Here is a 26,079-nt window from a genome sequence, read left to right as displayed (position 1 = left end):
TGACCGGTACATGAGATGAATTCAAGAATTTCTACTTTCACTTTGTAGCTTGTTGCAGATGACACCTTGCATGCGGAAGGTATGTTTTACTATTCCTTAATCGTACCTACTCTCTCACTGACAAGCTAAAAGTGGGCTAAAAGTGGTCTGGTGTGCTTCGTTTCCCAGTTTCAAGGGATTACAGCCTGGCAGACCAGGCTGGACTGTTCCGATTAGAGCACAACCCATTTTATTTGAATATGGCTGCGTTCTCTCTAAAGTGGGATAGTGAACAAAAACGACAGACTGGAATGTGAACCAAAATATCTTTACCTTTAAGTCATGAGCTCTGCAAACATATTAATAGTAGTGAGAGGTTGTTGAATCCGGCCCTTTCTGGTTGTCTGAGCCAGATTCTACCACTACCATTAGGGGCGGGGGATTACGCACACTGTATAAGCTGCGCTCACCCTTGGATAGCTGGGCACTGAGCAGTCAGGCTTACCACAGAGGCATTTTATAAACATTAGCACAGCACTCACTCACAATAAATAACTGTAACATCACAAAAGAGGCTTCACATGTGATGTATGTAAATAACATTTATATTCAACACACAGGCAATAATCAACATAACATGAACAGCTTGCACTTCTGGGCATTAATCAGATTCTAAATTATTTCTAGCATTGCTAGGCCCAGCCATGTTCTAATGACATCAGGAATATGCGTCAAAGTAAAAAAAAACTTTATTTCGATAAAATTATATCATAAAAGCATTGGTGTACAGGCATATAAAGTGCAATATGCACACTTTGGAAAGATTCGATCCAACATCCCCCCAGCACCCTTATGTGGTGCAATATGTTGCAATACGTTGTCCACCCCAAGTACACCCCAACAATTATTGTAAGTCAACACCACACAGTTAAAAGGTACACCCCGGGTCAAAGCTATATCAAAAATATGTACATAAACTGAGTTAAACAACTTTTTTAGCAGTGTCGCAGATCAAGGCTGCGCAGGTAAAACCAATGTCCACGTTAATTATTTTCTAGCAATAAATCACTCATTCGGCAATCCCCCAGCCAGTGTCGTGAATCACAGGCGGTTTATCAGCTGTCACTCCTCCAAAAACACTCACTCCACATCGCTGCGTGATGCCATGGCTATCAGGCAGGTTTGTATAGCACAAACTCACACACATAAGCACCCAGCAACCTAATGTGGTGCTACTAAAAGCCTGCAGGTCAATTTGGTAACACGCTGCAAACCCCCATGACCCCAAGTCTCCCTCTACCCTCCAACTCAGCCAGACTATCCTATGACCCCACAGATTGGAGAAACCCCTTCCTCCCGCTAGGAACTAGGCTGCATGCAGCTAAAGTCACTCTTAGTCAGGATCCAAGGAAAGCAGGTGGGGGATAGGCGGCAAGGTCAATGTTAGACTTGGGGGTCTCTAGTTGGCACAGGTATGAACTTTTGACAAATAGGGACCCTCACCTCTAGCCAGGGTAAAGAGGTACACTCCTAAAATAACCCCTGCTCACCCCCATGGTAGCTTGGCACGAGCAGAAAGGCTTATCTCAGAGGCAGCGTGTAAAGCATTTGTGAACACATACAGGAACCAAGTGAAAACACTACAGATGGACACCACACAGGTTTTATATCAAAAATAAGTATTCTGTATATAGATTTACCACAAGACCATAAATGACAAAAATCCACAATACTGTTACTGTAGAATTTAGCTTAGTTCTCTTTAGTTCTTAAATGCGACACTTTAAGTCAATGTACCTTTTAGATGTGACACGCAGGGCAACAAAAGTGTTGCAACGATGTTGATGCGATGAATGTTTGGTGCAAAGAAATAAAGATGTGAAGATTTTCCAGATGCGGCACGCTTCTCCGATGTTGCGAGAAGGCTCGAGTCGATGCGTCAGCTGCAGCGGCGACACCCCTTAACGCGATGCGACGACAGCGGCCTTGGCGGCGACACTCTTCTCCGATGTTGCGAGACGCTTCCGCTCGATGCGACAACTGCAGCGGCGACACCCTTTATGCGATGCGACGACAACAGCTCCGACGGCGGCACGCTTCTCCGTGGATACGAGACGCTTTTCTTCATGCGGTGCAGTGCAACAGCTACAGCGGCGTCATCCAAGATGCGACGGCAGCGGCTGTGATGGTGACACGCTTCTTCCTCGATGCGAGACTCTTCTCTTGATGCGGTGCAATGCGTCAGATACGATGGCTGCGATGGCGAAATGCTTCTTCGGCGTTGCGAGACACTTCTTCGATGATGCGAGATGCGACAACTGCAGCAGCGACACCCCTTTACGCGATGTGACGACAACAGCTCCGATGGCGGCACGCTTCTCCTTCTTGAGTCGCGCTTACAGCTCCTTGCGACACGCAGTCCCTCAGAAGGCCCCAAAACAGCAGCAGGCACTTCCAAAGAACTCTGGGGAGCTGGTGGTTGAAGTCTGTTGTTCCTGAGACTTCAGCAGGGGGCAAGATCTTTTCCAAGCCCTTGGAGATCCTTCACAAGTTGAGCAAAAGTACACAAAAAGTTCCTTTCTCCTCTCTTTGGCAGTAGGCAACCCCTGCAGGCCATCCTTACAATGCACCCTGCCCTTGGGCCTACCATAGGGGTATCTGATATGAAGAAAAGGGAAGGTTTAGGGACTGGCAAGTGGGTGCACTTCCCCAATCAGAATGACAGTACCAGACTGCACACAGGCTCTGCAATGGCAGACCTTAGAAACACTTTTACAGGCTGTTTCTGTGGGTGGCACAACCAGTGCTTCAAGCCCACCAGCAGTATTTGGATTTACAAGCCCTGGGCACTCCTGGTGCAGTGTACTAGGGTCTGACAGGTAAACCAAACCAACCAATCATGGAATCACAAATTCATACATTAATTTACAATAGGGAGCACTTGCACTGTGGCACTGGATAGCAGTGGCACAGTGCCCTGAGCAACTAACACCAGCAAAAACACATGAGGCAACAACAAAAATGGAAGGGAGACCCACGCCAAGGTGCCAGTTCTAACAGTCAATAAGGAGGCAGTCGGCAAAAGGAAGGAAGAGGCACACCAGCAGGTACACATTGATCAGAGTTGCACCTAGGCAATCCAGACACAATGGCTGGTGTGCAATGATACGGGTTGCACCAGTCCGTTTGGGTCACAAACAATGAACAGTTGCAAAGTCAGTGCCTCTCTGGAAAGGAGGCGCCATGTCCAGTGCACAATGATCTTCATAGAAGAACTTTGATGTCCCTGACACCTCTAAAGAACAGGAGGCAAGCTTGATAAACCTTTGGAGAGCACACTTCAGGATGCCACTCAGCAGCAGGTGGCTGGCCCAGGTCAGCCACTACTCAGGAAGGACACATGGTCCTTTCAACAGAAGTAATCCTCCTTATGCACAACTGATTTCTCTACAGGGTGCACCACGTAGTTCCATGATTTCCAGTCTCACATCCCCACAAGCGCATCTCACCCTTTTCTGTGGTGTTGCACCCATATTTATACTCTAGTGAATGAATACATTAATGAATTGGCATTTATATAGCGCATGGCTACACAGGGGCATCCCAGCGCTGATGCCGTAACTAGAGGACAGATATCCTAGGGGAAAAGCTAGGTCTTCAGTTGTTTCCGGAACGTTAGGTGATTTGGTTCCCTACGGAGGTTCAGCGGAAGGGTATTCCAGAGTCTGGAGGCAATGAATGAGAAAAGCCGTCCGCCACTTCTGACCTTCCTAATCCTAGGGACCACAGCAAGGTGAAGTTCATCTGTGCTGAGTTTTCTGTTTTCCTTGTAGGGGCGAATCATGGCTTTGTTGATGGGAGGTCCACGCCCATCCAGCGACTTGTGGGCTATGCAGAGGGCCTTAAAGTTGATTCTCTCTTGCCCCGGGAGCCAGTGGAGAGAGCGGACTGTTCCCATGAGGGTTTCCGGTCCAGGGAAGGCATGGCTTGGCAGTTCGGGCTGGACTGTTCCCATGAGGCACAGGGTCAGACTGATTTGCATATGGCCATGTCTGAACTGGGGTGGCAGAGTGAGCTAAAGAACGGTGATGGATCAAACCCAGATCTGTTGACTGGGTGTGAGTGTTTGATTGGTTCTGATGCTCCGTCCATCCCACCCCTTTTTGTACCGCTTTGTTCGCCATAAGTTGGCAGGGTATGCTCAAACGTGAGTCCCTTGCTCACTTTGCCACTGGATTCAAGCAAGCCTGGCTGAAGACGGCTGAAATGCCAGAAACCGGTCCTAGGAAGCTTGTTTCCGGTCCAGGGAAGGCATGGCTTGGCAGTTCGGGCTGGACTGTTCCCATGAGGCACAGGGTAAGACTGATTTGCATATGGCCATGTCTGAACTGGGGTGGCAGAGTGGGCTAAAGAACGGTGATGGAACAAACCCAGATCTTTTGACTGGGTGTGAGTGTTTGATTGGTTCTGATGCTCCATCCATCACCACCCCTTTTTATAGCGCTTTGTTGGCCATAAGTTGGCTGGGTATGCTCAGACGTGAGTCCCTTGCTCACTTTGCCACTGGATTCAAGCAAGCCTGGCTGAAGACGGCTGAAATGCCAGAAACCGGTCCTAGGAAGCTTGTTTCCGGTCCAGGAAAGGAATGGCTTGGCAGTTCGGGCTGGACTGTTCCCATGAGGCACAGGGTAAGACTGATTTGCATATGGCCATGTCTGAACTGGGGTGGCAGAGTGGGCTAAAGAACGGTGATGGATCAAACCCAGATCTTTTGACTGGGTGTGAGTGTTTGATTGGTTCTGATGCTCCGTCCATCACCACCCCTTTTTGTACCGCTTTGTTGGCCATAAGTTGGCAGGGTATGCTCAGACGTGAGTTCCTTGCTCACTTTGCCACTGGATTCAAGCAAGCCTGGCTGAAGACGGCTGAAATGCCAGAAACCAGTCCTAGGAAGCTTGTTTCCGGTCCAGGAAAGGCATGGCTTGGCAGTTCGGGCTGGACTGTTCCCATGAGGCACAGGGTCAGACTGATTCGCATATGGCCATGTCTCAACTGGGGTGGCAGATTGGGCTAAAGAACGGTGATGGATCAAACCCAGATCTGTTGACTGGGTGTGAGTGTTTGATTGGTTCTGATGCTCCATCCATCACCACCCCTTTTTGTACTGCTTTGTTCGCCATAAGTTGGCAGGGTATGCTCAGACGTGAGTCCCTTCCTCACTTTGCCACTGGATTCAAGCAAGCCTGGCTGAAGACAGCTGAAATGCCAGAAACCAGTCCTAGGAAGCTTGTTTCCGGTCCAGGGAAGGCATTGCTTGGCAGTTCGGGATGGACTGTTCCCATGAGGCACAGGGTCAGACTGATTTGCATATGGCCATGTCTGAACTGGGGTGACAGAGTGGGCTAAAGAGCGGTGATGAATTAAACCCAGATCTGTTGACTGGGTGTGAGTGTTTGATTGGTTCTGATGCTCCGTCCATCACCACCCCTTTTTGTACCGAGAGCATAGCACGGGCCTTGCTGAGCATCGATTGGGGGCCTCAGTAAGCAGCCTTGCTGCACAATTTTGTACGACCTGCAATTTCGTGATCACTGAATTCGGGGAACTTAAGTAGAGGGCATTTCCGTAATCCATCCTAGACAAAATTAAAGCCTGGATCAGTAATTATTTTGCTTGGAAAGGTAGGAGGGGGAGGATTTTGCAGATCATTCTCAGCAGACCATGGCATAAAACAGCAGTCTTCCTAGCCTGTACTATAAAAGTAAGGTCTTGGTCTAGCCAGATTCCCAGACTTTTAATCTGTCTTGGGAACCGGCACCGGACCCATAGAGGAAGGCCACATTGTGCTTGATGGAGAACTTCGAGAATTGCCGAGGATCATGAGCTCGGTCATTTCATCATTAAGTTTCAAGTGGGAAAGACTCATCCACTTGGCAACTTCCTCAAGGCAGGAAAGGAAGTCATTAGTCTGCTGGTTGGAGTGACACAGAGCTACGACCAGCTGTGTGTCATCGGCGTATGTCACCATATGAATCCCAAAGGGGGATACAACATCCGCCAGCGGGGCCATGTAAACATTAAAAAGAGTGGGGCTCAACGAAGGGCCCGGCAGGACTCCGCACTGTAGGGGGATGGGCTGTAAGTTGGCGCCGCCTTCAAAGACCTGGAAAAATCTTTCTTCTAGGAAGGATTGTAGCCATAATAGAGCTGTTCCAGCCACTCCTGCGCTCCTGAGGCAGTGAACCAAGACACGGCGGTTCACCGTATCGAAGGCTGCGCTCAGGTCGAGGACGATTATGGCTACTGCCCCTCCAGCATCAAGAATTTTTCTAGTTTCTTCCACCACTGATAGTATGGCGGTTTACATCCCTTGACACGGGCGGAAGCCCGTTCGAGAGGGGTGGAGAACACGGTTGGTTTCGAGAAACTCAGAGAGAATGTGGTTAGCATGTTTCTCTGCTATCTTGCAAAGAAGGCAAAAAAGTGCTATCCCAGCTCTTTGGCTCCTTGGGATGTAGAAATAAAAACCTTTTTAGGGGTTCACTGATACACCTGGTCCTTTAAACCAACAAAGAAGAGATTGGCACGGAAGCTGTAATATCAATGCAAAATATTAATTAATCTCACACGAGGGAGACTGCGTCACACAGTACCCTCAGGCCACTGTAGGAGACAGTCTAAGGAGTTCAGAGAACAAGGGCCTTATATACCCACGCAGGGGCTCAAAGGGAGGTGGTACAAGTACACATGAGAAGAGTTACACACATAGATGGTCATACAGAAAATGCAACAAGTAGGAGGAGTAATGAGTTACTGACATCAGTTAGAACAGCCTTACAGTCTAAGGCAGGTGCATTCTGGTAGCTACAGGTCTTTCTGAGCATGTGCAAGGCTCTGGAAGAGGGAGAAAGCACATGGTGAGTACATGACTAACTAAAATGGCTGCCAAGAACAAAATGGCTTTTAGCTCATGCTAACAGCGTTTCCTGCAATCTTTAACAGACGGTCCTTTTAGCATGAGCTAAAGACATTCCTGTGATCTAGAAGGAACATAGAAAATATTTTGCACATTTATTCTCATACATTCATCAATATTGTAATCCATTGCTAGGTGGGCTTTTCTCATTCTAAATATTGTTAAGCGGGCATATATAATGTATAGACAGAAGCACAAAGGTAACAGAGCATTGGGTCATACAGATAGCAGGAGAGAGTAATGACTATTATCACAAACAGAACTATCAATATTTTTTCTACCCTAAGCAGAAATCAAATCCCAAAACCATCTAGTCCAGTTCTATGTTTCAGGGCTCCTATGTATTAAAGTGACAATCTATTTCAATTTCAGAATGGCCAACAGCACATATCTAATAAAAACATTTTCAATAGACTTTTTCAGTGTTCTTTTCATGTGGCTAGAGTATCAATTAATATACTCAAGGAAAGGGCACAGTAACATTTCTTAATTGCTCAGAAGAACGTTTTTCTTGCAGAATAAACATTATTCCTAATGCAAATATTAAAGCAGTCAGGCTTATTATTACAAAAACAATCCTGGCTGCAGGGGACCAGGAGGATCAAACGGGGCCATAGGCATTAGGACGAGGAGCTGCTCCTCCTCAAAAATAGGATGGCCAAAGTAGTACATTGCTAACAAAAAGAAGTCCTTGGGAAATTGAAGCCGCTGTACAACCAGCCAGAGAGGAGTCTTCTCCCTGTGTCTGTTTGAGCCTCACGGGCAGAATCTTGTTGTTCCCACGGTGGAGCTGCACAACTCGCAATTCAAGAAAAACAGTCAAGGCCCAGTTTGAAAAGAAAAAGTCTTTCTTTCAGGATATGATCATCACCCTCCGGGGTAAGTACCCTCACTGACCCTGTCCAGTGTCTCAGGCAGTGCACCAGTTTTCTTCACTTCAATCTAAAAGGCACCAGAGACACAGCACCTGTACTCTAAACTCAAGTCCTTCCCTAACTCCTGTATTGCTCCTCTAGCACACTGCTCTTTCCTTGGGGCCACAGATTGTACCCAGTATGCCCAGGTATCTCTTGAGCAACAAACAAAGTTGTAAACTTTCATTTACTTCACAGCCAGGATTCAGGGGCGTGATGCTGAAGTACCTGAAGCAACCATTGTTTCAAAGGGGGTCACCTCAAGCAAAAGCCTCCTTGCCATTCTGGTCGGTCTGTGACTCTCAGCTGGGCACCAAAAACTGGATCCATAAAGGATTAATTCTCCATTCTGATTTGTGACCCTGTCTTTCGCCCAAGACAGTGGCGGGGGTACACACTTCATATCTCAGTGGTTCTGGCCTTCTACCTTCACTGAGGTCCTAGTTGCCAGCAATGCCTGTGCTGGTTCCCTTCACCTTGGCTTCAAGCTGGACTGGTGCTCACTCCTCAGGCTGGATCTGATGTCCGGGCCCCTCTGGCAATGGTTGTAAGGCAGCAAATATCTATTGGTGGACAGAACAAAAGGTCTTTAGACAAGGCATACAATTAATCTATCAACAGAGAAGATAGTCTCAGAATACCTTCTCAGTCTTGGGGCACATCATAAATTAGCAAGGCACCCAAGAACCACTTCCTCTATCTAACATTGTACGCTTAGGACCATGCTCTCATGTTATAGGCACAGCAGGAACATCTAAAACTACTATTTTAATTTTAACAGGGATTCTTTTTACATAAAGAACTATAAAAATCAACATAGTGGGTACATACATTTCTCCAGCAACACATGTTGTGACAGACAAACTCCTGTAAAACAATATTTTCTTTTCAAAAATGTTTGTTGAGGATCACATAGGCGTCTTTCCTGCATTCTACTTTTCACGACCCAAACTATGCAACATCAGCTCTAATCAGCTTATTTACACAGACTAACTAATAAAAGACTAGCAATGCCCTTGCAAAACTGTATGTAGCATGAGAATAACATATAGTTTCCCCTTAAAGATCAAATAAGGGAACAGCAATCTAGACTACTCATCCTTTCATAATTCCATCAGACAGGATGGGCAGTAACATGACGTATTTGTTATTCATTTTTATTAATTCTAACAATTTTAAAACAGTATTACTGAATAGCCAATTAAATGTCTCATGGCCATTTCCTAGACAGGTTAGACAGGCTCAAAAGAGAGTGAGAAAAAGAGAGAGAAAACATACATTTGCTTACCCTTAATTTGCCCAGGATCTAACCTCCTTCCCCCATTTCGACAGTAGGAAACCTGAAACAGGTTAACTTCTGTTGACACTATCTATCCCTATTTTTGGCAGCTGAGCACAAAAAAAACTTGTAGGAGGAAAATCGCACATTGAGCTAGCTAGAAAACATTAATAACCAACTACCAATTCCTTTAGCAATTGTACTAGTGTAACATGAGGGCGCATGAATGCAAACTGAATCCCATTGCCTCCTTATTGTAGCCCTTGCACAGTAATCTTTAAACTAAAAGCATTAGTGCTATATACATGGCAGAGCTATTCTCTGCATATGACCTATAAACGCTGCTATCCCTTGATGATGTTATTCAATAGGATAAACCCCACCTGCATCTCTCCTACACTTGTATTATGTCTCAAGAAAACAGTGATATCCCCATGTGCTCCTAACAGAATATTCAATATTTCCTGTAGCTAATGTTACCAAAAAGACAGATCTGTAGTGCTTTACCCTACAATGTGAGAATCAGGACTGTCACAGTGGCTCCCTGCGTAGAAATTTCACGTTCAGTAGGGCTGGTAAGTTTCTAAAAACAGACCTTGGCCTTTGACCCTTAAACCTGCTGTCCCCTGTCAGTAAGGCTAATCCTTGTGGTCTTTCCTATCAAAGCAACTTATGGAGACTCACAGCTGAAAAGCAGTCCTGTTCCGTTCCTGTTTGCCAATAATTGAAAGGTAGGATAATAACTTCTGCTTGTTTTTTATACTTATTTGTATTCATGTGCAGTGTGTGGTGTGCTTTTCTAGCAGTATAGAGGTCAGCTGCTTGTTCTATACTTGCATGTGTGCATTACCGAAGCCTGAGATCAGTTTGAAAACTTGTCCTGAGTGGCAGAACTGCTTTTAAAATGTAAATTTTGCAGAAATTCGACTTTGGTATTAGGGGCACCTAAAAATTAATAACCCACAATGTTTTTGCATGTTAGGGACCCCATGGTCTCCCCGAGATATCCCAGGAATGGGGAATCAGAAATGTATAAGGTACACCCTTAGAAAATGAGTTTTGTACGCCTGGGTAAAGTGACATTTCACATTTTAGTACCCCCCATTGCGATAAAGCGCTGCTTAAATTCAACTTTGATGCTAGGAGTTCACAATATGATATTTAGGCACTATAGAGATCAAAAAACGATTTTAGTGCACTTATTTTTAATAAACATTTTTTTCATATAGTCAAAATTCCCTTTTTTTTTATAATGATCACCAACCCTTTTGATGGTTCCACATATGAAAACCAAGCCTCATTCCTTTCCTATCACCTTTAAATGCATTCATTTATAACACTAAGCACAGAAGCCTTACTTGAAACATGAAAAGTCTGCGCCACTTTTAAAGCACAGTTATTATTTAACATCAGAACCATGGATGTACTTATGTATAAAGACATTAAGAAAGGAAATCCCTACTTTTAATCTTTGTCTCTGTTATCCAAAGTAATAAAAACTGTCTTTCTAACTTTTAAAATCAGCAGTCTGTAATACACGCCTTTATACCATGTTTGCACTAACTTAAAATCTAGTTGATCCTTGTGTCTTGGGACCAAGAATAAAGCAAAACCAAAGGAAATGATGGACGGAGTGTTGAACATTGCAAGCACTCACCCCCAGTCAACTGATCTGGGTTTAATCCATCACCGTTCTTTAGCCCACTCTGCCACCCCAGTTCAGACATGGCCATATGCAAATCAGTCTGACCCTGTGCCTCATGGGAACAGTCCCTCCCGAACTGCCAAGCCATGTCTTCCCTGGACCGGAGACAAGCTTCCTAGGACCGGTTTCTGGCATTTCAGCAGTCTTCAGCCAAGCTTGCTTGAATCCAGTGGCAAAGTGAGCAAGGGACTCACGTCTGAGCATACCCTGCCAACTTATGGCGAACAAAGCAAAACCAAAGGAAATGATGGATGGAGTGTTGAACATTGCAAGCACTCACCCCCATTCAACTGATCTGATCTGGGTTTAATCCATCACCGTTCTTTAGCCCACTCTGCCACCCCAGTTCAGACATGGCCATATGCAATGTATTATTGACTCAGCTGTGCTCTTGACCAGCAGGCGTCAATTTCCACGCCTCTCTCGGGAGAAAAAAATCCTTTTTCTGTATTTGTAATGTCCTGACAAGGTTTAATCTCCGTTTGTTGAGTCAGACAGCTTCTTCTCAGTGAGACAGCTTAAACACAGCTGTATGAAAGCTTTTTTTCTAGTGTTGAAAGTAAGCACGGTCACAGTCTATTTAAAAGTCAGGCATTTCAAGCCAGTCAAAATCTATTGTTTTGTAATGTCGTGTTTATTTCAGCAACAACCAATTCGCTCAGATGATGTGAATGCCTTTTAATATCTAATGCAATGTACCTAAGGAGAATGCTGTAGCATTTTGTATTTTAGTCCTAGTTAGTGCAAAGCACACAATTTAGTTTTTTCTTCCTTTCTATGAGGCCTATTTTATTTCTATTGAATGTGAATTCGAATTTATCTTTACCAGTGTGGCAATTTGCACACATATATAGTTTCTTACTCTTTCAATTTTAAGGATAGCGTGCAGCTATTCAGCATATGTTACATAATTCATTTCTGGAATTTCTAATGTAATTCTTTCAATGATATTTGCATAATAAAATGATGACAAAAAAACACATTAAGCTCATTCCAAACATTTTCAGAAGGGGGTCATACACTCAGAACACACAATACAGCGAGCTTAAGGCTAGCCATTCTCACACAAACAGCGCAATCACTACTCACTCACACAAGTACCGCCAATGTCAAACCACATAGACGTTCAAACACACAATCAACCCACAAATCAACACTTAGGACAGAAACAAAAGACAGCCCACAGACTGTACTTAAACCAAACCTTGTAAATACTAATTGTAAGTCATATTTACAAAAAAAGCTCTTAAAAGAAGTCCAAAAGACTGCACGAAAACACCCCAAAAGACTGTTCCATGTTCATGAAGCCAAAATACACCAAACTTGCCAGTTTGGCTGGCAGAACACTCAAAAAGCGCTCTGCATATCACCACTTTTGAATGTTACTAAGTGCACAGATCAGGATCCTTTTTTATGTACATATTTAGTTCCATAGAGTACTAAGTCACCAAGGAAGAAATACCTTTTTATACCTAAACCTATTTAGGTATCCCCTCTAGGGGAACCGGCTGAGATCATTCAAGATTCACATTGGTAGGGGGATGGCTACGGAGGATCACGCCTCCGTGTAACCACAGGTGACCGCTGCTCCGTTGACCCGCCCATTGTAATGGCGGAATCGGTGTTTTGCTGTTCACGCTAAGGAGGGGAGTTGTAGGGAAATCTTGCTGCTGCTTGTGCTGAAGCGTTGGGAGGATAGCGGAGACTGAAGGAGGAAATAAGGGAACGGCTTGGTGTGGAGGAGTCCGGCGAGCGAGCCGGTAAGCGGGTGAACTGAATTGGGAGCCTCTCAGGTGTCTCAACTTCCGCATTCACGCCGCTGACATCGAGGGGGTGTTGAGACTGGAATCTGGAGAGTTAAGGAAACGGCCAGAAGTGGAGGAATTCAGCATCTCGGTAAGCGGGTGAACCAAGCTGGGAGGTACCGCGCTCGTTTTTCCTGTGAACTGTACAAGGGGAAGGAATACTGAGCAACTTTACCCCCGTCCTAACTTTCTTCACCTCCTATTACGTCCAATTACCGTAAAGAAACCCCCCCGTGATGGTGTGCCTTGCTGAAGAAACGTAGGTGTACAGGGGGTGAGACTGTTTAAAAAAATAAGTGAATAACAATCTTCTACCGTATCTCCGGAAACCGAGGTGATAGGGGCTGATCCAGACAATATGGTCGCGGACTGCCCAAGGGCCAACTCCAGTGGGGCTAAACAGTTTCCATTATTTTTCAAAAAAGCTATCCCCCATTACCCTTGATAGAGTCAATCCTAGACTTATCTAAAACTGGGCCAGTCGAACCAGTACCTCTCTCAGTAGTCCAAGTCTCCCCTAATGCAGAAAGAACTCAAATCGAAAAGGATATTGTCCATCAAGTTATCCCAGAAGCTGCAAAGGCTCAAGATCAAAGCCAGGCAAGCTATCAAAATCATGAATGTAATACATCACCGGCAGCAGCAGACCTTTTAGACCCGGAGTCAGTGTTACAGAATGCAACCTTGCCTAACCCCCAGGGAGAAGCCATAACTAGGGGGACAACTAACATCACAGCTGAAAGGCAGAGTTATCCTGTTCAGACTGATCAGACGATTGATACTACTAGTACGCATCAACTGGATGTCAGGGACATGCTGAATTTAATATTGGATGAAGTTTGCGAAATTAAAAGGATCCAGAAACTGGAAATCGCAGCTTTACATGAACGTTTGGGGAAGATCGAGGAGGTAATGTCCGGATTCCCTGTCAAACTTCAGGAGGCAGAAGCCCGGATTTCAGTGTTGGAGGACCAAGTCAATATGGTTATGTGTGAAGTGAAGGAAGCGACAAAAAAGAGGAAATATATGGAAAATAGACTGGAGGACATTGAGGGCCATTCACGGAGATCTAATTTAAGAATAGTGGGAGTTCCGGAAGGCATTGAAGATTCACAGACGCTACAATGGGTTAATACATTCATTAAAAAGACCATGCTTCCTGAATTTGAAGGGGACCTCACAATTACCAGGGCATATCGGGTCCCTGCACATCCCTTCCCGAACTCTACTATGCCGCGAACAATCCTCCTGAACTTTGCTGATTTTCGAATCAAGGAGAGAATATTGATGAAAGCTATTCAGCAGAGACAGTTTTCCATCAACGCAACTTCAAAATGTCGTATATTTGCAGACATGACTGCCTCAGCAGCGCGAAGAAGGAAGGAATTTGTAAAACTCCTCCAGTTATTTAAATCTCATGGAGCCCAAGCCTCAATAGCTCAGCAATCAAAACTCAGAGTGCTAGTTAAGGGTAAATTCTTTATTTTTTCAGATCTGGAGGAGGCTCAGGCGCTACTAAAGGAAATTTCGCAGGGTTAATAATTCAAAGAAGAACTTTCCGTTAAAAAGGAAAATAGGGAAGGGGTTGAAATTGGTAGGGGGAGACAAGAAAAGAGGGTAAAAAGAACGGCACTATGGCTTTGTATGAATCTGTCTTCTTTGTTTTTTTCTCTTTATGGTTTTGAGGCTTTGTGGGGGGGGTCATAGGGGTAGAAGGGTCACCAGGGTGTAGTACCATGACACCCATGAATAAAGAGGGGAAGGGTGAAATGTGGTTAGCGTGGTTGGGGTATCCACATTCTAAGGGGTGGAAGGGAGGGTGGGGAGGGAGGGGGGAATTCGGAGCAAAAAAGAAAAGGAGCAGGAGTAAACGACATAGAAATTACATTATTAGAAACTTAAGTTTAACTGTAATGAGAAATCTAAAATGAATTTTAGCAATTGCAAAATCTTATCAGTCAATGCCAATGGTATATTAAATAAGCAAAAGTATGGCGCTCTCATAAAATGGTTAATTTCATCCGACCCCCAAATAGTATATTTTCAAGAGACTCATCTAAAATCAGATTCTCCAAAACTTTTTTTACCCAGATTTTTCTCCCATGCTTTTTTTGCATCAGCTGGTTTGGCTCAGAGGGGAGTTGCAATTTATCTTTCTAGAAAAATACCTTGGGAAATCCTACGAGTTCAGAGAGACACACAGGGGAGATGGATACGGGTAACGGTCAAATTGCAGGGACATTTTTTTAATCTTGTCAATTATTACGGTCCTGTTATTGATGAGACCGAAAGCCTGATCAAAATTCATGAGTCTTTGAGGGGAGCTCCAGGACAGAACATAGTAGGAGGGGATTTTAATTGTATACAAAACCTGAAGAAAGATACATCAAATAAAAATAAAAACCAACTAAAACCAAATACTTTAAGAGTTTTGGAGGCCCTCAAAATAGAATATCAACTGGTAGATCCCTGGCGACTTAGGAATCCTGAAGAAACAAAATTTACTTGCTATTCACATCGCTTTGCTACTGCATCTTGAATCAATTTTTATCTTATATCAAGATCTCTTCAAATTTTAAAAATCGATAGTGGGTGCAATCCTTTTTCTGATCACGCCAGAATTGAACTCACGATTGTAATAGATGGTGGGAAAGGGGAGCGGCCGAGGTGGCAGCTCGACCGTACTCTCTTCCAAAATCAGGACTGGGTAAAGGATTTCAGGGAATGGATCTTGGAATTTTTTTAATTAAATTCCAACACCGCTGATGTGTTTTCTGTCTGGGGTGGGTTTAAAGCTGCTGCCCGTGGTCAGATTATCGCCTATACGGCAGCCCAGGCAAAAGCAAGATCGCTCAAAATAGCTCAACTCCAGGCTACGGTTGAAAAAGAACATATTCTTCGGGACCGGAAATGTCCCAATGAATTAGAACAGGCAAAAATAATCTTGCGGGATTTTTTCATTTTAGAAGAGATCTGTAGCTCCAAAATGTACCAGCAAAAGTTTTATGAAGAAAACCAGTTAATAGGTAAATTGTTAGCAAATGCAACAAGGAATAAACAGGAGTCAGCATTTATTTTAAAGATACAAGACCCTCAGACCGGTCGAGATGAAGTTGACAGGGAAAGGATCTCACAGATTTTTGTTAAACATTATCATAGTATTTACTCAACGGAGTATTTAACAGGCGATGATATGATTTTTAACTATTTTTCTAACGTCGCAATTCCTAAACTTTCTGAGAGTCGATTTTCCCAACTTGAATCAGAGATTGAAACTGCAGAAATATCAACTTCTGTAAAAGAAACAGCCGGGGGAAAAGCATGTGGGCCAGATGGATTCCCCATCGAATTTTATAAACTATTCTTAAAAGAACTGCTGATTCCTCTGAAACAATTATTTAATAACATTAAAGAGGAAGGTCATATACCGGCAACATTTAAGGAGGCGGTAATCGTGTCATTCGTAAAGAAAGACAAAAATCCCGAAAACATTAATTCCTACTAGCCCATAAGTCTTTTAAATTCCGATTATAAAATTTTAATGAAAATATGGGCCAAATGTTTAACATTTGCGGCTCAAGAGGTGATCAATAGCGACCAGACCGGATTCATAGCCGGTAGATCCATGGCAGCAAACACCGAATTCCTAATACAAGCTTTAGACTATTTTAATACCAACTCAACTCCGGCATGTATTGTTATGGTAGATGCCGAAAAAGCTTTCGACTTAGTTAATTGGAGTACCCTGTTTTTTACCCTAGGAAAATTTGGATTTCCAGCCCAGATTGTTGATATGTTACGTAACATTTATCAAGACGCCTCGGCCCGGGTTTTTATTAATACAAAAACAGCTGGCTCGATAAAAATTAATAGAGGGACCAGGCAGGGATGTCCTCTTTCACCGTTGCTTTTTACTTTTTTTATTGAACCCTAAGTAATTAAGATCAGAAACAATGCTGCTATTCGATCTCCGGTTTCCCGTATGTCTAAAATAAAATAGTTTGCTGATGACATTATTTTATATTTGATGCTCAATAAAGAAAATATAGAGAGTGTGTTAAGAGAATTTAGAGAATTTGAACAAATTGGTGGTTATAAAATAAATTCTAATAAAACAGAAATACTTGCATTAAACACTGATCTAAAAGATCCGATTAGGTATTTAGGAATTTACATCAACTCTCATTACCACCAGCTGTTAAATTAAATTACATCAGGATGAAAGATAAAATCAAGAAGCTTTTCGATCAATGGCTTTTATTACCACTCTCAATTGTGGGCAGGGTATCCCTAATCAAAATGTCAATACTCCCGCTGCTCATATTTTTATTTAGTAATATCCCTATAAAAATCAAGCTCTCCTTTTTTAAAGAAATAGAGACGATGTTCAGAAGTTTCGTATGGGGGAAAAAAAATTCCAGGGTTAAATTGCCAATAGTACAACTATCCACTGCACAGGGCGGTTTGGCCCTACCAAATGTGAAAATATATTATGAGGCCGCCTTTTTAGACATAGTGGCGGGACTGATGGGTTCGACACTTAAGCGAGATAGCTTCTTTTTGGATAAAATGCTACAGGAAAATGGTTCCAACTTACAAGTGTTCCTAAAGACTACCAAATATCCAAAAAAAAAACGATATAAGACCTTAAGGGAATATTATCTCAGACTTCAGTGTTTTTAAAAAAAAACAGACTCCTCCGGCATGCAATTTTTGAGTTTGAGGGAATGTTTCGATCTCGGGCTCCAATTGAACAAAAATCATTTAATTAAATGGGAAAAGTGTGGGCTAAAAGAATTAAGACACTTCTTTATCCTGAATCGAATGATTTCGTGGCAAGAGGTGATGACTAGAGCAAACAGCCCGAATAAACCCACTTTTTTTGAATATACACAAATTGTATATTTTATAAGGAAAATACATGGCATTTTTAATTCTCCATCCGAACTAGCGGTAGCCCTATACGGGGCCAAAATAATGGGCATAGGGAATTGGTATAGGCTGCTACATCAACAGAAACAAATGCCATTGGTTGTAAGCCACCTAAGAAAAATAGACCACGTGACACAATGCAGTCTTCTATTTAAGGACTGGGAAACGATTTGTCGTCTAGGCAATAAAGCACTACGAGCGGCTAACTTTAAAAGGATGGCCTTTCTATCACGTTGACTCCGGAGGCCTTGGGGAAAAGATACATGGAAGTCGAAAATAAGTGTTTTAGATGTCGTGCTAATGGACAGGGTGGCTGGCACCATATTTTCTTCTCTTGCCCGAAACTAGAACTATTTTGGAATACAATTTTTGTGGATTTGGGAAGGGCAATTGGTAATTGGTAAGAGTATACAGCCCGAGGCCGAATTGGCTTTGTTTGGCATTTCTAAAAATAGAACGATATTCAGTAGGGCCGAAGAGAACTTTATATTTATTTCTTGTATGGTTGCCCGTTCCTTAATCCTACAGAATTGGAAGTCCACCGATGCTCCCTCTCACTTGAAGTGGTGGATGAAAATGAGAAGAACCTGTAATTTTGAAAAAGCATATGCAAGCCGGGTGGGTGCCATTAAGAAAGTTGAGAAAAACTGGAAGTATTTTAGAGATTTAGAAAAAGATAAAGGAAATTGAACAGTGTCTTGGTTATGTTGTTAAAACTGTAGTAGTTTTTACAATCAAGTGTTTTTCTTTGCGATTTTTGCACATTTTCAACAGAATTTATAAATATTGCTCTGGCATTTTTAGGGGTAAAGCATAGGAAATTGAATTTTGTAAATTATAGTAGTCTCTGTAGATTGATATACTAGCACTTTTTTCTAAATGACTATACTTGAAAAGCACTAGCACTTTCCTTAATGTAAATCGCTGCTCACTACGATAGATGTCATATCTTTTCCTATAGCACTTTACCGCTGTTGTCTAGAATATTAAGTTCCTTCTTAAACATGGTTGAGATCTTTGATTATTACTTTTAGCAACACAAAGGAAGGAAGGAAGGAATATAGATGGGAAGGTTATTCAATATTTTATAAATGGACGCACTAGCACTTTTTTTTCAAATGACTATACTTGAGAAGCACTAGCACTTTTCTTTATGTAATTGCTGCATACTATTACAGATATTATATCTTTCCCTATAGCACTTTATTGTTGTTGTTTAGTATATTATGTCCCTTCTTAAACATGGCTAAGTTCTCTGATTATTACTTATAGTAACATAAAGGAAGGAAGGAAGGAACATAGATGGAAAGGCTATTTAATATTTTGTATTTGTAATACCTTGTCAATATAAATTGTATTCTGTATATGGATGCTATGTCATTGCTCTGCTCTGCTCAATAAAAAAAAAAAAAAAGATTCACATTGGTACCTCCAAGAAAGCAGCACATTCTACAAAGTGCACTTGAAACAGGCATGCCAAGAATATTGTAAGATATACAATATTATACACAAAGTAGCACTTAACTCAAAGTGTGCTGTTCAAGTTTTCCAAGTTTCTCATTACCTGCCTACTCAAATTGCAATTTGCATATTTGCAAACAAGTCAAACTTTTGGCCAAAGATGCAAACAAATGTCAACGACCTTACCAAGCACAAATCTCCAGCCTACCACTGCCAAGTTCTGAGTGACCTAACGGTCGTTTTAGAATACTCACGCCAAAGAAGGTCTCAGTCGGGAGCGGCTAACACCTGGAGGACCAGAGCAGGGAAAACAGAACCACATGGGTCTGCAAAGACAAAGAATCCGTGCGCAGGGTACCTCCTCAATAGATAGAACGTTTTTCGAATGCTAATTACTAACTATACCGTCCCTGTACCCTTTAGTCTTTTCAATCAATTTCTATGGTTTTTTAAGTAGTAGTCCCGTTTGCAGAGTGTTGGCCTCTGACCAGCCCTCAGGAATCCTGCTGAGTAGGACTTACAGAAGGTACCAGGAGGGCTTCCGGGCCCCCAAATTCCCTTAAGAGTAAAATTAACTTAATTTGCAGAGTGGTGAAGAAAGGGGGCATGGCCCCCAAAGACCCCTTAGCAATCCTGCTATGTGGAGCTTACTTACTGGAGAGACCAGGAGAGGTAGTTGGCCCCCAAGGACATCTATGAGGGCCAACTACCCCTCCTGTTATCTCCAGTAAGTCCCACACAATTTTGTTTTAAAAAGGGAGGGGGTCCGCGCAGTCTTCCCCTGGGGATTGTCCTCTCAATCAATCAATCAATCAATCAATCAATGGTTTGTAAAGAGCACTATCACCCGTGAGGGTCTCAAGACGCTAGGGGAGGGGGCAGTTCCGGATCAGTCGCTGCCTTGGATCATTCGAAGAGCCAGGTCTTGATGTCCTTCCTGAAGGATTGCAGGGGTGGGGAGCGCCTGATGTGCACGGGGAGCTAGTTACAGGTCTTGGCTGTGACGAAGGAGAAGGCTCTCCCACCTGTTCTAGTTCTGCGGATGCGGGGGACTTCTGCCAGGGCGAGGTCAGCGGAGCGGAGGTTCCTTTTGGGTACGTGGAAGAAAACTCTCTTGTTGAGGCATTTGGGTCCGATGTTGTTGAAGGATTTGTAGTCCTCTATACTGGGTGCCCTGGTCCCACCCAGGGCACCTATTCATTTTTGTTGGGGACTGCAGTGTCCCGGGAATGGGCACCCCGGGATATTGCTGGAGCTGGCCCTAGGGGGGTGGCGGTCCCCAGAACCATCTACAGCTCCACGAGGGGGGTCCCGCAGCCCCCCTCATTCAAGTATTTAGCTCCAGAGAGGGTTGGTCTCTGGGGGTCAGCAACAAACCCCTTAATTATTCTGTTTGTGCCCTAGGGAGGTGGTGGTCCCCAGGGTAGCAGGGTAGCCATGTGGCTCCCCCACAAATATATTATTTCTGCCCCGGGAATGTGGCGTTTCCCAGGGCCTTCCCTGCATTTAAAAAAAAAAATGTATGTGCCCCGGGGCTCCCCCACAAATATATTATATCTGTCCCGGGGAGATGGCATTCCCCAGGGCCACCCCCATATTCTTTTTAAAATAATGTTTGTGCCCCAGGAAGGTGGGGGTCTTCGGGACAGTGTGGGAGCTGCTCCCGTAATTTACAATGACTGCCTGGGGGAGGTGGTGGCTCCCAGGGCTGCAGGGTGCCAAGCGGACCCCACCCCGCATTTATATTGTTCAGTGCACAGGAGAGGAGGAGGTCCCTGGCTGGCAGTCCCTGGGTCTGTGGAGGGGGCAAGTGGGACCCCTCGTTTCTATTGTTGAGTGCCCTAGCAAAAGCCTAGGAGGGGGGCCCCATGAGTCCCCCTCCTTCATTATAACCCTGGGATTTGGCTCACCCAAAGAAAGATGTTTTTTAATCTGTGGTTCCAGCCAAGAATTAGTGGCAGAATTACATTTATAAATTTTTTTTTTTACTCCCAGATGGATCCTGTGGGATCCCTCACTATATCTGGGGGGTCAGAGTATTCCTTACCTGCCCCCTTTTCATTACTTTTTACTTTTTTGTGGGACTCGGATACATAAGTGACTTTGCCAGAGTAAGTGTTTCTTAATAGGCTTAACAAAAAGAAATGCTTTATTTTACTGGTCACAACAATGTTAATAAAGTTTTAATAAAATCAAGCATGAAATTGGGAACGTCACTGAAATGGGCTCCTTTGAGCTGAAGCTTCATAGAGAGGTTGTTGTCTGCACATGTCTGGTCGGGTTAGATGCGATCCGTACCCAACACAGTGAACACCAAAATGCTCAAAGGCATATTGTTGCATATGCAAGCAGAAGTTTGTCACAAACTGAACCTGCCTCTTTACAACCTGAGAAAGAATGTTTAGCAGTGGTGTGGGCTTGTGAAGATTTCCACGTATTCTTATATGGGAAACCCTACACTCTTATACTCGATCATCAAGCATTGCTCACCACCTTTGGCAATCCAAAAGCCAAGATGCCTCCTAGAATTGAACATTGGGGCTTGTGACTACAGGAATATGACTACACTATGGCGCACTGACCAGGGAAAGATCAGAACTTTGCTGACTACTTCTCATGAGTGTCAGTACAGTGTAATGGTACGCCTTGCAAAGCGGTTGAAACCTACATTTTTTGTTTTGTTTTATTTATTGAAGTTTTGATACACAGAAAATTATAGAAAGCATCGTCCAGCAAACATGTTAAGAACAATTGTCCTATCCCACATCATTCCTTGGACAGCTACTGGTAACATTATACATAGAACAGAAGCGGTCATATAAGGATAGAGGTTTGCATGTACACGAAAAGATCAATATTACCATAAAATCAAAAGGAAAAGCATTGACCAAGAGAAAAAATAATTAAATAAATAAATAAACCCCAACTAAGTGGGGGTAAACAAATAACAGCAACGCATTATATCACAATGTGGTTAAATGGAAAGTCACAGCTTTACATTTATTGTCAGCGATACACTTATTAAATGGAGGGCATATATAAGAAGAAAAACAATACAGTGACCCCACGGCACCGACCCCCCAGTGACCATAGGCACAACAGTATCATATACCCAACCAGTCACTGTTTGCCCATCTGAGTGTTGAGGCCCTAGGGCACCTCCGCACCATCCCCTGTCAAGGCCCGGGCCCGAACCCAATCTTAGAATGGGCCCCAGATTTCCCGGGGTCTTGACGCTGCTGGCATTAGTTCCCAAAATGTATTCAGTTGTTCCTGACAGAGTGTGACGTCTGCTACTCAGCATTTCATTTGTGGGACCCCGACCCTCCCCCAGGGCATGGCTACACGTCTCTTCGCCAAGACTAACAGCATGGCCAGTAGGCGTCTGGACTCCACTGGTATGTTTTTCATGTACCCCAAGGGACCCAGCAAGGGCGATGGCTCCAGTGTTAGGTCAAGTATCTCATTGAGGTGTGGTGCAGCGGCTTGGGCAGCTGACTTCGGAGCACAGGGCTCACGGTTCGATCCCCGGGCTCAGCACCATGTGACTCTGGGCAGTAGCTCACTTAATTTCCACAATGGCCCCAGTGCCTTGAGACCCGTAAGGGTGAGTAGTTTGCGCTTTCCAAATACGGATTTACAAAAATACGGATTTACATTTAAGAAGGCAAAAATTGACACTCAGAATTGCGCTATCTTGGGGCAATGCCAGGCCAAGTGAAGAAAGGGAGCCTGCAAAGCGTTACATCTCCAGCTTCTGACATCCCCCCGGAGACCCATACAAATGCGTTGCGTAGGTGTTTGTTGTAAAGAAGATACAGAGTCTATCTGTACAAGTAGGATGCTTCTTTATTAGTATCTTGGTTCTGGTGTAGGAGAACAGAATAGTAGGAGAAGATAGATGATACAAAGACAGCCCCACCAGGAGCAGGCTCCTAGCAGCTCAGCCTGAGTTGACCAACTGACACTGTAAGCACAGAGAGACACCCAGGCATTCCATGATGTCATGATACATTCTACAAAGCAATTCAGTGGAGAATAGTAGAGAAGTAATTTACTACACATCCTCCTTCCTTAGGGAATGACAGCAGAAATAAAGAGAAAGATATGTAAGATACCTAAAATATAACATTAACATGAAAGTACAACAATGAGATACGCATATCTAATAGTGTATTGCATGAAGTATCAGAAATACCACTAGCATGAGCAGATATGCAATAAGATGCAGAAACACTGAATACCTTAAAACTGCAAATAACATTACCACTACACACCCCATCCCCCTCCCTTAGGGAAGTATGGCTTAGATGAATATAAACCAATGCAACAAAGAAGAGTGGTCACCCCCACAACCTCCCCATACACGGGTACACCACAGGGTAGGCACCCTGGTGAACAAAGGTGAGTGTAAGCACTGACCCTTGGGAGAAAACAACATCCCAAATAAAAGGTACAACAGGGGTAAGATACACTCCAGATAACCAGAAGAGTGCAACCTCCACAAAAACAACAATACACCAGAGAGAAAACGCTCTGGAAAGAAACAAAGTTCCTCTGACTAGGATAGAAGGCATGCTGATACTGAAAACTAGGATAAAAGTCCGTTAAGGGTAATGAAAGAGACCTAACTATTATAGAGAAGCTTCTCACTCAAAGTCCTACGAACATGAAACTCTTGACCACGAGTTCCAAGCAGGTGAACTTCGACCGGAGCACAGTGTCAACATGAAAAGATGCCCCATGGGCAGTAACCCTAGGAACTGACCAAACAACCTCCACCAAAAAAAAAAAAAAATAAGGAACAACGCAGCGTACTAACCCTGGAAAATAACACAACCTCCTCTAAATAGGGTACAACACAGGGTACTAACCCTGGAAAACTGCATACTAAATTAGAGGCAATAACTACCCCCACAACCTCCCCAAAGAAATACCCTGGAAAAAAACATAACCTCCCCTAACAAGGGTACACTACAGGGGAAAAAAATAAAATAATATTGCCCTGGAAAAATTGCACAACCTCCTAAAAAAAAAACACTATGGAAAGATGAAAACAAAAATTAGAGGCGTTGACTACCCCCACAACCTCCCCAAGGAAATGGGTACACTCTACGTGCGAAGACTAAATCGGGACACACACCGCCCAAAGGTACACCACACTTGTGAGCTGTATGTAACGCTCACTGTCTAACAACACTTTAGAAAACTGAATCGAAGCACAGACAACTGACTACCCACAAACAACACAGCCTGCCCTAAATAGGGTAAACCTAGACGGGTACACCACAGGGTGCTCACCCTGGGGACTGATATGGTGCATAGACTACCCACAAACAATAGAACCTCCCCTAAATAGGATACACCACAGGATACTCACCTTTGAAAGTTTCACAACCTCCCCCAAATAGGGTACACCACAGGGTGCTAACCCTGGAAAACTGCAAACTAAATTAGAGGCATTGACTACCCCACAACCTCCCCTAAATAGAGTACACCACAGGGTGCTAACCCTGGAAAACTGCAAACTAAATTAGAGCCATTGACTACCCACACAACCTCCTCTAAGTAGGGTACACCACAGAGTATTCGCCCTGGAAAACCACACAACCTCCCCTAATTAGAGTACACAGAGGGTAAGCGAGTAAACGTCACCCTAAAGAAAGGAAAAAACAAGTTGAGGCACTGACCGCCTAGAAACACCTAAGCATTAACTGGCCACTGAAGAGGCTATGTTACAAACTGAGTGCCCCCACAAAAGAAAGGTACACACGAATACAGAACATGCATTATCAGTATAGGCATTATAAACAAGGAGAGTTTGTTCAGCTCCGGTGAGCGGTCTCTCACCCGAGGAAGAAACTGTGAAACTCACAATGCAGGCCAAACTGGACCAGAAGACAGACACAAACTCCTTTTGCTGAAATACAGTTGATGTAATTCAGCGCAACGAACAACGCTGGCGTACTGAGGGCTTGCATAAACACATAGCGTGAGCCAGGACCAAACACAAAATGGCGGCACGCTTCTAGACGCCGTGCCGGGTGGCTCAGGGCGCGTTACAGCATGCTTTACAGGTACTACAGTCCTGGGTACTCTTCGACATCTCTAAGCGCAGTACCACATGTGATGTTAGGAGTTTTTTATTCTAGCTTGAAGTTTCTTTTCTTCAAAGGTTGGACACTTAGTCCTGGTTGCAATACTGTTACTGGGACCTTTGTCTCCTCTCGGCTCTGATACTGGGATCTTTGTCCCCGTTGTCGGTTCTGTGACCTTCGTCCTCTCTGGAACTGGTTCTATGACCCTGGTACCAGTTCTGTGAACTTTGTCCATTGCCGGCTCCGAGACCCTTGACCCCCCCCGTTACTGGTTATGTGACCATTGTCCATTGCCGGTTCTGGGACCTTTTGACCCCTCTGCTACTGGTTCTGGGACCTTTGTCCCCGCACAATACTGGTTGTGATACCTTTGTCCCCTCCTGGTTCTGGATCAGTTACTTGGTGGCTCCACAGTAGCTGTAAACTGACCAAGAATTGGTGCCAGAGCCTTAGAGCTACAACTATGTTTGCCACAACTTTCCTTGGATTCTATTGGTTATTGGAGGTCTTGGAGAATAATCATGCATTCTGCCAGTATAATTGCGATTCTCATGGCAGTGATTGAGAAATATCTCATCATGCGGACAGAACTGAATGAGATCCCTTCAAGTTCGGCACCCAAATCAAATGTGTAGACTTGACTGAACACGCAATACACCACCAGCACTACAGCAGTCTCCTTTTCAATACCTCATACCCTGGAGGCTTTTCTGCGCCATTAAAAAAAAAAATAATAACACTCAATCAATGTTCAAACTTGGAGCGAGGAGGCCCTGTTAAAAAAAGAAAAAATCAACAAATACCTGAGATTTAACTTCCTTGAAATGTGTATACTCCATATGACTTTAGCGGCTGATAACACCGATGCGTGCGACTAAACACGAAGATGCCTGATAATGGTCTTGCTTGGATCGCGTTACATTAACGAAC

General features: G+C 43.9%; 1 long non-coding RNA gene across 1 annotated transcript; it reads right to left on the bottom strand.

Moving 5' to 3' along the window:
- Positions 1–712: 712 nt before the first annotated feature.
- LOC146809080 (uncharacterized) lies at positions 713–26,079 on the bottom strand. The gene is made up of 2 exons (XR_014966321.1): positions 25,953–26,079; positions 713–8,432 (listed from the first exon to the last, which is right to left on the bottom strand). It is a non-coding gene; the product is annotated as an uncharacterized LOC146809080 (long non-coding RNA).

Source organism: Triturus cristatus, chromosome 7 (assembly GCF_964204655.1).
Source record: "Triturus cristatus chromosome 7, aTriCri1.1, whole genome shotgun sequence".
Taxonomy (NCBI): Eukaryota; Metazoa; Chordata; class Amphibia; order Caudata; family Salamandridae; genus Triturus; species Triturus cristatus.
The sequence above is the reverse complement of the archived record's forward strand: the minus strand, read 5'-3'. Positions and strand labels throughout refer to the sequence as shown.